At 44.0% G+C, this 13,542-nt stretch overlaps 1 protein-coding gene across 2 annotated transcripts in view; it reads right to left on the bottom strand.

Moving 5' to 3' along the window:
• GRK3 (G protein-coupled receptor kinase 3) overlaps positions 1 to 13,542 on the bottom strand; it is a 1,268,751-nt gene that overhangs the window by 64,441 nt on the left and 1,190,768 nt on the right. The window lies entirely within an intron of this gene.

Consider the following 13,542-nt stretch of genomic DNA (forward strand, 5'->3'; position numbering starts at 1 on the left):
AAAGTTGGAAAGCTCAGTTCATGCAATGTTAGTTTATAAAGGCACTAATAATCCATACGTATTTTTAAAGCCTCATAACATTTTCTAGAAATGTGCAAGATGTTATCAAGTCTTCTAAATTATGACTTTTAAATATTTCTCTAACCGAACATTGTGTGTGTGGCACATGTTTTGTCAAAGGGATCAGGCCTCATGGACATGGAGGCAGGTTGCAAACATTGGTTGGACATTGTGCACCAGCTGCCTGTGATTTGGCAATGAAACTGTGAAAATACAATTTCTCAGGGGTTTACAGAACTACGTATCTCATGAATATTAATGAAGCAGTTTGCTACTTGCTACCACCTGTAATAGGCTATAAACAAAGGGGTGGTGAACTGCAAGGAACATCGGAGTTCCATCACTTCATTTCAATTTCCAAACCTTTCTTTAAAGCAGTTTCTATTTCTTAAAGAAACAAGTGCTGCTTTAAAAAAAAAAAGGTTTCCGTTTGAGGGGATACCGGCACGGCCGGACTGGGAACTAAAACCAGCCCTCGCAAACTACTTGGCCAGCAACCCCAGGGGTTTGGGGGTGCTACCGAGCTCTTTGCCAGGTTCGGTTTTCGGCTGATTTTGTTACAGGGCCGCAAAAACGGCCTTGTAACAAAAACGGCCCCCAGCGGCCCAAAACCGCCCCGACCCTTGCGGCCCATGGGGGATTGCCCGGTGCCCGCAACGGCCAGTCCGGCCCTGGATACCGGTGAGAGCATGCAGCGGTCCCCCTGAGCCTATTCGACACAATTCCCAAAAGATCAGATATCGAGTGGGGACACATTCCGCTGTGCAAATTAGATACTACCTCATTTGAGGTGTTGACAATTTTTCAATAAGTTGGGACCTGTCGTGAATTCACAAAGGGATTCCTGTCAAATGCAAATCCACGTACTACTGTGGATAGGTCCACTGTGAGTGAAGAGATATCCGCAGTAGTAATTTTAATTCCAGGAGAGGGAGTGTGATGCATTTAGAAGCTTGGAAACACTTACACCCTCTTTGCCAACAGTTGGCAAAGAGGGTGTGCAAGATGGCCGCCCACTACAAGAGCTCCTGGGGTTCGGGATAACTTATTTAGTTTAAATCCCCGATTAAACCCCCCCCAACCACGAGACACCGAGACAACAACAGATAAGAGACATTAGGAGATATTTTTATCACAACTCACCCGAGAAGAATGCGGTAGCAGCCCCTCTCTGAACGAAGAGACTGCCACCATCGAAGGCTGACGAGGGCGCCCGAGGTCGGGAGAGGCTATCCTCCGTGACACTGGCGGTCGACTGGGAGCTGAGGACTGCATGCGGCCAAAGACATCTGCGGAGCCGACAACAGGACACCCTCTGGGGAGCTGGGGAGGACTTATACGGCTAAGACATCTGTAGCCCGACAACAGGACACCCTCTGCGCTTCCGGAGACATCTGCAGCGCCGACAGCGGGATTCCTTCTGCGCTGCCCCTGGGACTAGTCTGAAGGTGGGATCGGAGCGGGAGCGGTGAGGTCCGTGATGCGTGAAGGAAGAGGACTACGGAGTAAATAGAGCGCTGACTGAAGAGAGCGCTGTACTCGGCGACGGCATCGGGCTGAGACGAGGGGCAGGAACGCAAACAAAGTGGAGGTACACCTCTGGCTGACAATTATAATGCGGCAAATGCTGAGAATAAGCTAAATTAAATGCCCTTTGAAAATAAACACACACAAACCCGGAGACTCATACCAAACCGGCGTGCCTGACCTTAAAATGGCGGCCGCCTAGGACAAACTTGTTTTGGAAACTTATATTTGACCAACCTCTCCAAGTAAAGATCGATAGCTCCTACAGCCATAGAGAGAGGTCTTACAAACTGGCACCAATGTTGAGACAGGAGCAACGGAAAGGGGAATAACAAGGGACAAATAGGAAGAAACCAACCCTAATTCAGAACAGATGTATAGACCTCAAAATGGCATCAATGCTGAGGCAGGAACAAGGAAAAAGGACTAACAAGCTTTCTTAGGGACAAGAAGGAAGGAGCCTGCTGAGGCAGGAGCAAGGAAAAAAGGACTAACGAACTTTTGCAGGGGCAGGAAGGAAGGAGCTAACAGATGATGAAAATAGAAAATGGACAAAGGCAAGAGTAGAAAGAAAGAAAGGGTGCAGCTCACAGAATATACATCCAAATTGGCGGACATCTTGAAATGGAGCAAGTTGTTCACTCAGCATGATGAGAGCACACTCTAATGAATGCAGATGAATCCACAGAGAAGAGAAAGGGAAAAAAATAGAAAAGAAAAAGAAAAAATCGATCGACAACAGGAATATATCACGGATTACTACAATCACCACAAGCATTAAGATAACCCTATCTGGCATAACACCTGATATAATAATTAGGGAAACAACCTTTACAACGCAACTTTTACAACGAACTACCATTACAACGAATTTTTTACAACGCAAAAACCATTACAACGCATGTATTTACAACGCATGTTTTTACAACGCAGGTACCTTTACAACGCATACCATTACAACGTAAGTATTGGTAAGTATATAATTATATTTTAAATTTTATATGTTTGGGTTTTTTTAAGGGGTATTTTTAGGGTTCAGGGTCAGTTTTTAGTTTTTGGGTAAAGGGGTATTTTTAGGGTTCAGGGTCAATTTTCAGTTTTTGTGTAAAGGGGTATTTTTAGGGTTCAAGGTCAGTTTTTAGTTTTTGGGTAAAGGGGTATTTTTAGGGTTCAGGGTCAGTTTTTAGTTTTTGGGTAAAGGGGTATTTTTAGGGTTCAGGGTCAGTTTTCAGTTTTTGGGTAAAGGGGTATTTTTAGGGTTCAGGGTCAGTTTTCATTTTTTGGGTAAAGGGGTATTTTTAGGGTTCAGGGTCAGTTTTCAGTTTTTGGGTAAAGGGGTATTTTTAGGGTTCAAGGTCAGTTTTTAGTTTTTGGGTAAAGGGGTATTTTTAAAGTTCAGGGTCAGTTTTTAGTTTTTGGGTAAAGGGGTATTTTTAGGGTTCAGGGTCAGTTTTCAGTTTTTGGGTAAAGGGGTATTTTTAGGGTTCAGGGTCAGTTTTCAGTTTTTGAGTAAAGGGGTATTTTTAGGGTTCAGGGTCAGTTTTCAGTTTTTGGGTAAAGGGGTATTTTTAGGGTTCAGGATCAGTTTTGGGTTTTTGGGTAAAGGGGTATTTTTAGGGTTCAGTGTCAATTTTGGGTTTTTGGGTGAAGGGGTATTTTTAGGGTTCAGGGTCAGTTTTGGGTTTTTGGGTAAAGGGGTATTTTTAGGGTTCAGGGTCAGTTTTTGGTTTTTGGGTAAAAGGGTATTTTTTTAAATTTTTATATTATTTATTAAATATAATATATTATTTATATACAGGGTAAAAATTAAATACAATTAAATTTAAATTACATTAAATTAATTTAATTAAATTAAATAAAATTAATTAAATTAAATAAAATTAATTAAATTAAATTAAATTAAATTATATTAATTTTAATTAATTTACATTTAAAAAAATATTATAAAATTACCAATATTTACGTTGTAATGGTATGCGTTGTAAAGGTATTTTCGTTGTAAATACATGCGTTGTAATGGTACTTCGTTGTAATGGATCCTGCGTTGTAAAAACTGCGTTGTAATGGTAGGCGTTGTAAAAGTATGCGTTGTAACGTCATACATCCTAATAATTATATATTCCTGGTGAAATAATATCGGATACATAACTATGATTACTACTAGCCTGTAATTAAGGGTAATTAAGGGTAAAAGACAACTACAACACCAACTGAAGTAGGAATCCACGCAATCAAATAAGGAAGAGCCATCACAAGATCAACGAAGAGGAGCAATCATGAACGAAAACTACACAGAATCTGCCGGCCTGAATGCCCAGACCATAAAATATCCAACTAATTTGTCCAAAAATGCTGCAAAAAAATTCAAACATAACTTTCAGAGAAATACCCAGACACATTGATCTCCGACCCTTACTTTAGCACAGACAAGGGCGCTATTGTGAACGACCTGATATTCTTCACAAATAAAACAGCCAAATGGCGCAATACCTTCACAAGTTTGCTTAACACTAAAGATATAAAGAATATCCCATATGGCGGCACAAAAATGATAATCTCTCCGTCTAAAAGATGCAAAGCGAATCTATGCATTACCATGTATAAAACTGGAATAGTGCTGATACAAGCAGCCAACAGCAAGCTAGATAAGTTCGATAATGTATTTCCGACCTTAAAGGAATCATCATTAGAGGGCGCAAGATGTCATCTACACCGGACCCCACCAGAAGATAATCCTGACAACGATAATACTAACAAAGTATCTCCGTTCTTAAATAAACCATTAGAGGATGCAAGATTTCAACTACACCGGATCCCCTTAGAAGACAACCCTGACAATAACTTTACTAATAACAGAGACGTCAATCGAAATGGAGGACATCAGGCTCAAGCCTCAAGATTAGGAAGAAAAACTGAAATTAAATTAGGAATGACAACATCTGGGAATGGGACAGAAAGATCAGAGAAGCCTACAACTCATAGGAATAAAGAACAGCACCATATCCAAAAAGAAGAGTCGATACCGCTCCCAAATGAAGAGCTACCTTTAGAGGGATTAAGATATCAACCACATCGGTCCCCACCAGAAGACAATACTAGAGTGGTTACACGAAATGGAGAACAGCAGGATCAAGCTACAAGAACAGGTGACAAAAATGAAACGGTAGCGACAATACCCGAGAAGAAGACAATAAGGTCAAAGAAGCCTACAAGACACTGGAACTATAAACAGGACCAACTCCAAAAGGAGGAACTGACGCCGCTGCCAAATGAAGAGACACCTCACTCAGCGCAGATATCTCCTTCGAGTAAGCCACACAACGATGATCGGGAATTAAATAAAGTAGAAGATATCAACCATTCTTTACCTGTCTCTAGCTCAACACAAGAGACACCTAGAACCACACCCACTAATGCTCTCTTAACATCACTAAATACAGAAAACATACCCCACTTGGTGAATAGAATCGGACCTACCAGCCATACTGAGGATATAAAGAAACGTATTTTGGCTAAAAGAATTGTTCCGAAACATAGAAAAGACATAGGAAAACATAGATCCTCCATCCTTAAGAGATCTCTCCATAATCAGAAAGATATCAAAGAGCTTCAGAAACTATTTGGCAGCATGGCACAAGACACACTTAATACTCGACTGCCACTCTCTCTGAGAAGCCATAGGGATTACCTTCCGTTTAGGAAAGCGTTAAAAACGCATCTCTTTCCAAAAAATGTTTGAGCTGCGAAAAGTGATGTTGACCGAAGTTCAAGCGCCAGGATGCCCTTTGGGTGACAGGATCGCGCTTTACAAGTATACAAAATAAATAAATAAACAATGGAAAAAATAATGGAAATGACGACAAGCACTCACTCCAAGGTAACGCATATCCAAAATCTGGTACACGCCTCACAAAGAAAGAGCAACAAGACGGCTATGCCACTATCAAATAGACACAACCGACCAGCTAGGACCAGCTCCTGGTCGAAGGAGGAGACCCTTACCTTGCTTCGCTCATATGAACCATCGAACCAAAAGGGAGAAGAGAGAATCAAAACTGTACCGATTGACCCTAATAGAACATCTAAACAGAATGAAAGAAAATCCAGCCACAATAACTTACAACAAGTTCAGCTAATTGCCGAAGCGAAAAATCTGAACCCCAGTAATCCAGGGAAACCTATGATATGCCTTCTACTCAACTGTCGCTCTGCAACCAAAAATGCATCAGACATAGCAGACCTCATCATCAACAAGGAAATCGATTTGGCAATACTTACAGAAACGTGGCTTTCGGAGTCTTCATCTTCAACCATGGATCTTTTAGTACCTCCACAGTATAACATTGTAAGACTAGACAGACCAAAGAAGATAGGAGAAGGCTTAGCCAGCATTCACCGATCAGATATTGAGGTCAATCAAATACAATCCGACCCACTAGAATCATGTGAATACCTAGGTCCTAATATAAAATCTGCAGCCAATCAGAGATGTAACCTGCATGCGCTGTACCACCCACCAGGAGAGAACGCCAAGTTAATCGACCAGTTAATGGAGATCATAACGGCCAACTCTAACACCAACGCCAATAACATTTGCCTAGGCGATTTCAACTTACACTGGGACGACTGCAATGACAAGTCAATCAACGCGCTCAAAGATTTCCTAACGCAACTAAATCTCACACAAGCATGCACGCGACCGACACACCTGAAAGGAGCAACGTTAGACTGGATAATATCAAGAAATAAAGACACATCGATCCTCTCAATAGACCCATGTGACTGGTCAGACCATCATGCAATAACATTTTTGATACCCACATTGAAAAAGAGCGAGACCTCGCAACCCATCAAGATCAAAAAATGGATTAGAGACACAAAAGAGGAGAATATTGAACTACTAGTAGAATGCTGTGAGAGAGACCTAAAGCTTCCTAGCAACCTGCAGAATGTAAACGATCTGACAGATCACTACACAACATCAGTCTCGAAAATCGTCAACAACACCATGCCACTAAAGCTGAAAAGAGTCACTGAGAAGATAAAAAATCCATGGTTTAATGGGTCACTGAACGAAGAAAGGCGTAAACTGAGAATGGCTGAAAGAAAAGGGAGACAACACCGTTCATCCCCCGAACTGAAATCCCTCAGAAAAATCAGAAACCAATATAACAAAAAGATAATCAACTCTAAAAAGGAATTCATAAGATCAGAACTTGATAAGGCCAAAAACAGACCAAGGAAATTATTCGAAATCTTAACGGATCAATCAAATAAACTAGCAAAATCTGCCCAAATGAACACGAAAACACCTCTAAGCTGTGAAGAATTCGCGACATTTTTCACGGAGAAGGCCAATTCGCTTGAGAAAGAGCTCAAAAGCGCGGCGGATAACCTACCGACCCAACCAGTATCCACGATCGACTCCAGCCTGGAAACAGATTGTAATAAGGCCAAAAACAAAGCACAGTGGAGCACCTTCAAATTATATGACCAGAATACCGTCACCAAAACGCTCTCGGATATCAAACCTAACACCCACTATAACGACCCTTTACCCGCGAAATGCCTAAAAGAAATCAGCCATATTGTGGTTCCAATCTGGACCAAAATAATAAATGCATCGCTACCTCAAGGGATCCTCCCAGACTGCCTAAAAACAGGCCAAGTCGTCCCCATAATCAAAAAACCCACAGCGGATGCTACAGACCCGAATAATTTTCGCCCAGTGACCAACATTCCTTTACTTGCCAAACTAATTGAGAAATGCGTGCAAGGCCAACTGAGTCAACACATCACCAACTTCTTACTACTAGACGATTACCAATCAGGATTCAGAGCAGGACATAGCACGGAAACAGCAATCCTCCATATTGTTGACGACGCACTACAAGCCCTAGATCAAAATCGAGAATGCCTACTGATTCTCCTGGACCTATCTTCTGCGTTTGACACTGTAAACCACGAAGCATTACTGACCAGGCTGCAGGATAGGATGGGTATATCTGGCATTGTGTTGAAATGGTTCAAATCATTCCTGCAAAACAGATCACAGAGATTCCTGGTTAACCAATCACTCTCACCATCATGCCCTAACTCAATTGGAGTCCCTCAAGGATCAACACTATCCCCTGATCTGTTTAACTTGTATGTCGAACCTCTTACAGAAATTCTCCGTAATTCACAGATTTCGTATCACATGTACGCAGACGACACGCAAATATACATAAAGATCGCGTCCCTGGAAGACATCGAACTAATGAATGAGACGTTAAAAATGACACTGCAATGGCTAACAAACAATCATCTGAAGCCAAATGCTCACAAAACTGAGTTCCTAATAATTGCACCACCAAGGAACCAAACGGAAATGAAGGAATGGACCAAGCTAGTGACAGCGCTAAATTGCACCCCTATCCTAGTCTACTCAGCGAAATCGCTAGGAATCACATTAGATGAGAACCTCGACATGCAAGCCCACATTAAATCCATGGCTGAAAGTGCCCGTTTCCACTTGAACTATATAAGAAAACTGAAACCATTCATCTCAGAGGCGGATCTGAAACTGGCAATCCAATCCTTAGTTATCTCAAGAATTGAATATGGGCTCACCACCTTAGCCGGCCTACCAAAAACATCCACAGCACAACTAAAAGCATGCCTTAACGCAGCGGCAAGACTTATCTCTGGGTCAAGGAAATTCGACCATATCTCTCCGCACCTGAACGCATTAAACTGGCTACCATATGAAGCCAGAATTCAACTAAAAATGGCGTGTACCACCCACAAAGCGCTCCACTACAACACACCTAGATACCTAGCCGGGAAAATTGAACTATCAGGAGGAAACAGACCAGCCAGGAGTGCCAAGGAACTGCTGTTGCGGCCAGCCATCTTCCCGAAGAAAAAGACTTATGACCGAGCATTCTCGGGAGCAGCCCCCAGAATCTGGAATTCACTCCCTCCAAACATTAGAAAGATTCAAAATACAGTATCATTTAAGAGGGAAGTGAAAAGCTTCCTGATGAGTAAATACCTCACATAGTGATGACGGCTGACCATAGATAGGATCTATTGTTGCCCTAAGACAGAGCACCAATGTCGCTAGTATGGAAAGTCGCTAACTTTGAACCAAGATAAACCCTGAACTATGATGCGGTACAGGAGTCTCTCCTTAGACCTAGTTGTATCCTTACTACTACCTCATGTTTTACTTGATTTATTTATACGTCCTCACCTCCTGAATGTCTTATATTTATCTACCTCATAATTGTTTTGCTGTTTAATCCATGTTCCAGATATACTAATATTTAATCTAACTCATATCGTAAATGCTCATATTATGTAAACATAGTTATATACTCACTTCCAAAAGCCATATAATTACCTACCTCATACCTGTTGTTTTAAATTGTAATTACTTATGTTAATCTTTAACCGACCTCTTAAGGTCAAGCGCTCTGATACCCACGGGTCTTGTCCGCGCTATACAAAACACTATAATAAATAAATAAATAAATAAATAAATAAATAAATAAATAAATAAATAAAATATGTTTATGGTCATTGCTAAACTGTGATCTAACTCTTCCAATTGATTACTTCCTCTCCTTGCAGGATGGAAATGGGGATGGATCGTCCCAAGATTTGCGGGAGGTATAGAGGAAGGGTTTTCTCCACAGGGGAAATTTGCGTTCCCCATAGAAACGAAAAGTGCTTTTGCACAGGAAGCTACTACTCTTCTTCTGCAGTAATCTTCGCTAAGGATATATATGACATTCCCAGAAGTATGTCGCAAAAATCTGCACAGCTTTCGAGATATACAACTGAGAATATTTGTTAGTAGAAAAAAGTTAATTACATTTTAGCATATATTTACGATGGGCGAGAACAGGAATGTTACATATTTACAAAGATGCACTTACACACTATGTGCTGCCTAGCGCCAAAGCATGCACACTTGTGCCATAGTGCAAGGGTGCCTGTGTTACGGGCTGGATTGTTTTTGTGCAGGAATTTCTCACCTTCCTGCACAAAAACAATCCTTAGAGATATATTCCACTTCCTATGCGTGCTGCACAATACAGCACACATGCAGGAAGAAACAAGGAGAAATATGAATATTTCTCTAGTTACAGCGCTCTCGGGTAAGTGCACCATTTTGGCACAAACCCAGGTTTACAAGACTTGGCAAATCTGGGTTTGTGTTAAAATACGTCAGAGAGATGCATGGGAAAACCCATACTTCACCAATATACCACGTACCAGATACAAAGTACCACAACGCAGAGCTGTGCACTGAGTTGTACTACTATGAATTTACTAAACCACGCAAAGCTACATGAATTAGCTTTGCATTTCTTAGCAAATACCAAAAAGCTATTTAATCTGAGGTGGGCTACAAAAGTGATGCAGCCCGACGCAAAATTATAGTAAAATTGTCCTTTTGTCTAAGTTTGGATATCCTCAGGGATTACTTTTCTCTCTGCAATCAACCAAAGGAACGAAGTACTATATTAGAAAACCCACCTAATATAGTAGCACCCTCAATGCACAACTACTGAGCCAATGGGAGGGGTGCTGATCTGATAGCAGTTTATTTACTTGGCTACATTGTTCCTTTCTGGCGTGAATTTAGCACTCATTCCAATTACACATATTTAAGCATAGTCTCTGAAAATATTCTGCAAACTTCAAACAAGCTTACTACCTACTGTTACTCAAACCTGGTGCATCTCCTTATAGATGTTGAAGTATTTTAAATGCAGCCCAGAACAGAACTATAATACCTATATACATCTGCACGTTTTTAGAATAGATTGAGCGGGAGATTTACTAAGATTTTGCAACTTGTTTTCATTACAAAAGTGACGCAAATGGTCCAAAATCTTTTTTCCTAATTTACTTTTCAGCGCTAAACTCGTTTAGCACTGGAAATAACGTAAAAGTAATGCAAAACAGCGCTATGCGCTGCTTCGCATTAATTTGCGCCATGGGGCGTGCCAAGGTTGGTGCATGGGGGTTTCAATGCAACCACCCAAGGTTTCTCATGCTAAACCCAATTTACTAAATACAGTAGATTGAGTTTAGCATGAGAAAACTGCGCCCTTTCAAACTAGGCACAGTGAAGGAGAAATGCTTTAATGTCTCCTTCAATTTCCGACTTTGTATGCGTGATGCACTGTGCAGCATGCAAACAAAGTGGGAAAAGCTTTCCCTTGTGTCGAGGCATAGTATTTTGACCAGGACGTGTTCCCTTCCTGTACAAAACCTATGCTAGACTCACAAACACACCCTAGCACTGTGGCGCTAAGGTGGTTCGTGGCACACAGCAGCTGTAATCAGCGCCCGCACAAGGGAAGGGGGAGGAAAGAGTCATTCCTCTGAAAATATGGTGCTCTCCTGCTCCTTCCCTGTCAGGCAAAGCAACGCAGCATCATGGGAGTTTACTCTGGAGATCTCTCAGGTGGTCAGGTTCCGGTGGACGACACATCTACAGTTGGAGATGATCTCGGTGTGTGAGGCCTTTTCTTGGAGGTGACGTGCTTGATGGTCTTTGTTGCTCCTGACAGCAGAGCAACTTCAGACTTGCTTCTCTCGCCTGGACTCCTCTCTCACTGGAGCCTCCCGAAGGGCCGGGCTGCCATGGGACCGTGTGGGCTTCGTGTAAGTCACGCGAAGGCCTCGCTGAGGAACTGCCAACAGGACTCACAGCCAAGTCGCTCATGTCGCCGCAGATGGTGGTGTCTCCGTCTAGATGTTCTTGTCATCAGGACTCAGGTTCTGTGCCTTCCTCTGATGGTCTTTGGTTGACCAGTCTTCAACTGTGACCCCCATGCTTCCCATGCCAGTCATGTAGCTGCTGCCAACGCATCTCTCCTATTTGGATTCCCCTCTCACAGGAACTCCATCAAGGCACTTGTCCCTGGATTGCCACGTGACCACGTGGGCTGTGTGGGCCTTTGTGTAGGCCGCGCTTAGCGGTTGCTGCGGAACTCCCAATAGTGCAATGGCCAAGTCTTGTGTAACCCCAAGGGTGGATATTCCAAGGGTCGGGTTTGCTCTACTTCGGCAGGCTTCAGGTTGAAGGGGGCACACAGAAGATTACTGGGTGGCTCGCCTCGTTGAACTCCGGTTGTCTGGAGTAGGGGGATCCACTCTGGTGATGCGATGCTCCTCGGCGATGATGCACCTGGATGATGAAAATAGTTATTTTCTATCAGTTGGGCAAACAGGCGGCGATCTCTGGTTTTAGGTGACCTCAGGGAGTGAGGATGAAAGGAGAGATTTTGCTGCCCATGTCTTCGTCTTGTCACCTGTGGCATCTGCGGTGAGAAGCAGGGATGCCGACCGACTTGGACTGCAGATGCTTGGGACTGGACGGTCGCCCTGGGAAGAGTTGGAGAGAGACACGGTTCGCGCTGATTACGGCTTACATTTGGTTCTCCCATTGGGCTGTCTCCATGGACATCAGTGATGGCTGTCTGGTGTCTCTGGGTGCGCTCATCTTGTGGTGGTACGAGTCCTCTGTCCTGTTGCTCTGTTCCTTTTTCTCCTGCGTGCCTGTGGTGGTTGTCTGCCCTGTGGCATTGTGCCACTGTTCCTTCTTCCTTCGTGGAGTGGTGTCATGCCACGCTCTTCTTTTTTCCGACAAGGTTAATCACTTGGATGTGGCGGCCTGCCACATGTCTTATGTTTGCGCCACATGGACATTTTGCTGGTCATGTCAGGTTCTTGGGACGGTCTTCACTCTTCTGTGGAACTGTCGCAGGTCTACCTGTCAGTAGGAGTAGCTTCTTCCTCCTGGGGACCTTCCACGGGCACCATCCTCTTCTCAGGGATTTCTATCCTCTTCTCTTTTCTTCACTCAAGAGCGTTGTGCTTGTGTCTTGAGCCTGCGCTGTCGTGGCGCCTGCTCGTGCCTCCATGCAGGCATGCTTGGCGGGTTGGTCACTTCGTGTGACATGCTCCATGCTTGTGGTGTGACTGTGGCATCCGGCCACTTGTCGCCGTTCATTGGAGCACACGTTGGATTGGCGGCTTGCCACGTGGGGTGTGCGACTCTCCTCTTGGCTATTGTTGGCCTCTGGCGACTCCGTCTTCAGGCAGTGTGAGGGATGACACTCAGCTGCCTGGCCCAAAATGGGGCTTCACTGATGCGGTGGAGATGTGGAGGCTCTCCGTTTTGCCTTAAGCCTTGCTTCCTTTCCGTGGAGAGGTCTCACTCTCCTGGGCACCTGCCCACAAGGTCAAACCTCTGAGTGCATGTGTTTGGCACAACTCAGATCTTGCGTTCTTGGTCGTTCACAGCGCCCTCTTCCGGCGCTTGGCGTGGTTGATCTCTAGGTCGTGGTGGTGTACGCTCACCACAGGGGGGTGTTCCTCTCTTGTGGTGGCATCAGGCAGCCACTGGGATTCGGGCAGTGCTCACTTATCTCCTTTGGGACTTTTCCTCTTCTCTCAGGCCGACACTTGGTGAGCATTTGCTGAGGAAAACAGATCGCTAGCTGCAGGCTGTGACAGCAGTGCTTTCTGGCTCTAGCTGTCTATGCTGAATCGTTCTAACTTCCTCTGGGGATTGGGGCAGCCATGCTTACACTCCATGCTGTGGCGTTGATGTAGTCAGGAGCCGTACTGCCTCTCATCAGCTTGTCTCCCTCGTTGGGGCACGTGTAATGCTCTCATGGGGAGCGTGCACTTTCCCCTGGATTCTCATTTAAAATGGTGCCTGAGAGACAGGGAGCAGCTCACTATGTGCCGAGACTGGTGTCTGTGCAGCTGTCCTTTTGATTGTGACTGCCCTAGTCAGTGGCAAGGATCGTGCAGTGGCAGTTTTAAACCAGGTATTGGTGTGGTGCTGTTCGGCTCATTGAACCCCCTTCCCCCCCCCCTCCCCCTCAGGAGGTGCTACAGCAGGGGGCCTTGCAGAGTTCGAGTTAAGTTGGGTGACTTGAC

The sequence above is a fragment of the Lissotriton helveticus genome, chromosome 11 (assembly GCF_964261635.1).
Source record: "Lissotriton helveticus chromosome 11, aLisHel1.1, whole genome shotgun sequence".
In the NCBI taxonomy this organism is placed as follows: domain Eukaryota; kingdom Metazoa; phylum Chordata; class Amphibia; order Caudata; family Salamandridae; genus Lissotriton; species Lissotriton helveticus.